This window comes from Arachis hypogaea, chromosome 18, assembly GCF_003086295.3.
Source record: "Arachis hypogaea cultivar Tifrunner chromosome 18, arahy.Tifrunner.gnm2.J5K5, whole genome shotgun sequence".
NCBI classification, from domain to species: Eukaryota; Viridiplantae; Streptophyta; class Magnoliopsida; order Fabales; family Fabaceae; genus Arachis; species Arachis hypogaea.
Window position 1 is genome coordinate 104,504,498 of NC_092053.1, and position 2,768 is coordinate 104,507,265.

Genomic DNA, 2,768 nt, shown 5'->3' on the forward strand with positions numbered 1-2,768 from the left:
TCAAAGCTATGCTCAAAATCATGAGATTGTTATTCTTTCATAGTATATGACAATTATAGCACAAAATCTCATGAAATTGCATTAATTCTTCCATGGTTGATTGAATCAAAGGAAACATGAAATTCTACTCAATTGGCTTACTTATGGCTCAAGAAAGTGCATAAAATCAATTGAAAACAAAAGAAAAAGACTAGTGAAACTAGGCTAAGATGACTTGTCATCATGGGGCATCTCCAAGATATTAAAATCAGTGGGATATGTGAGCCCTTTAATGTTCACCAAAACATCTTCAGCAACTCCAGCCACTGTGATAATGCTTTTATCTGCTAACACAAAACGAGCTGCCGACCTTTTTAAGGGAGGGAGCCTTAAAACATCATATATAGACAAAGGCATTATACTGACACATGCTCCTAAATCACACATGCAATCATAAATTACTACACCACCAATAGTACAACTAATTATGCAAGGACCTGGATCACTACATTTTTCGGGTAATCCTCCCATTAAAGCAGATATAGAACTACCTAAAGGAATAGTTTCTAATTCATTAATTTTGTCTTTATGGATACATAAGTCTTTTAGAAACTTTGCATATTTAGGTACCTGCTGAATAACATCAAACAGGGGGAACAGTTACCTCAACCTTTTTGAATATTTCTACCATTTTAGGATCAGGTTCCAGCTGCTTCCTGGGCTTCCTTACAAGTTGTGGAAATGGAATAGGAGTAGTGTTTTCTGTGGTGCCTGTGCCTTTTGGTGCTTCTTCCTGTGGTTGAGCTATCTCTTCTTCAGCCATGTCCTGTATATCCTCTTCCTCTTTAACATCTTCGATTTCCACCACCTCTTCAGCTGAGGCGTATTCTGGTGAGCTTGGTTCCTCCTGATTCTTCTCCTGCAGTGTGGTTCCGGACCTCAGGGTGATGGCATTAATGCCTCCCTTTGGATTGGGTAATGGTTGAGAGGGGATTCCAGCGGTGCTTGAAGGTTGGTTACTGGAATTTTGTGCTGAACCAAGTTGTGTCAATAAAGCTTGTAGAGTAGAGGTGAAACCATTCAGACTGGCGTTAATATTGTTCACGATGGTATTTTCCATGGCCAGTTGTCTTTTCTCAAAAGCTTGTAATAAATCTTCATTAGAAGATACAGAAGAATGAGTAAACTGAGAGGTTTGCTGCTGATTGTTCGGTGGTCCTTGGTTTTGCCTCAGGTGAGGTGCTCGGTAAGGTTGATTTTGCTGCCTGTTGTTGTTATTATTCCACCTCTGATTTCCCTGATTATCTCTGCCTCCCCTATTATTGCTGTCCCTCCAATTCTGGTTTGAATTGTCCTGCCATCCACGGTTATTATTTCCACTTTGATTGTACCCTTGGTTGGGGCGGTCATAGAAGTTGTGAGTGGATGCCACCATGTTGTCTTCTTGTTGGAGCTGCGGGCATTCATCAGTGTAGTGGCTGTAATCAGCACAAATTCCGCAAATTCTTTGTGGAACTAGTTGTTGGTTTTGTTGCGGTTGAGTTTGCTGAGCTTGTTGATTCAACTGCATTTGCTTCAGTAGGTTGGTCATCTCACAGATGCTTCGATTTAGAGCAGCAGTCTCTATGCCAGAAGATACTTCTGCAATGGCTTTTGAACGACCTTGCTTCTGTCTGTGGTTCCGAGTAGATTCAGCTAAATCACTGATCAATTGCCAAGCTTCATCAGTGGTCTTTTACTTCTTCATAGACCCATTGCTGGCACTTTCCAATGTGGTATTATCTTGGGGCCTCATACCTTGTGTGATATAGCTGAGTAGCACGATCTTGTCAATCATGTGCTGGGGGCATGCTTCCAGAAGATTATTGAAGCGCTCCCACTATTCAAAGAGAGTCTCATTGTCATCCTGAACAATTGTAGAGATATCCTTCCTTAGTTTATCAGTAACTTCAGATAGAAAGAATTTCTCCAGAAACTCCTTTCTGAATGTATCCCAGTTGGATACATTTGCTAGAGGTTGAGTGTAGTACCACTCTCTTGCTTTTCCCTCAAGAGAGAACGGAAAAGCTTTCAGCAGAATTGAAGTTTCATCAGTGCCATCACGCCTGACAGTAGAACAGGCTGCCTGAAAATCTCTCAAGTGCTTGATAGGCTCTTGAGAAGGTAGGCCATGAAACTTGGGCATCAAATTCAGCAGTGCGGTCTTTATTTCAAAATCGGTAGCTACCGCTGGATGATGCGCTTGAAACGGTTGCATTGTAAAATCAGGGGCTCCTTCCTCTTGAATGGTAACTCTTCTAGCTGCCATGTTTTCTGCGCGTAAAACAACCGAATCAGTAGAACGGGGGCTGGTTTCTTCCTCAAATTCACTTTCAGATCCGCCCTCAGAGCGGGCTAACCTACGCTGTTCTCGCCTTATTCGTGAAATTGTTCTTTCAATTTCAGGATCGAATATTAGCAAGCGCGGATCAGGAAGTGAACGTGTCATTTGACGGAAGAAACATGCAGCTCATAGTAGCAAAATTAAATAAAATGCAAATAAATAAATTCTAATTAATAAAATTAGCACTCTATTGCAATTCCCCGGCAATGGCACCAAAAATTGATGGGAAGCAGAAGCTGGTGAATTAAAAATTTATTAAAATGGTTACGTTGCGAGTATAGTTCTTAACTCACCGAAAATCTGCCTATCAATTTAGAAATATGTCACAGAGAGTTTAAATTAAAATTACTGGGAGTTTTAAGTCCCAGGTCGTCTCCCAACGAGTTGCAGAAAAGTGTGCTGTTTT

At 41.0% G+C, this 2,768-nt stretch overlaps 1 non-coding gene across 1 annotated transcript; it reads left to right on the plus strand.

The window, feature by feature from the left end:
• The first annotated feature begins 1,810 nt into the window (after window positions 1-1,810).
• On the plus strand, window positions 1,811-1,918 carry LOC112773546 (small nucleolar RNA R71). The gene has a single exon (XR_003188092.1). It is a non-coding gene; the product is annotated as a small nucleolar RNA R71 (small nucleolar RNA).
• The last annotated feature ends 850 nt before the right edge of the window (window positions 1,919-2,768 follow it).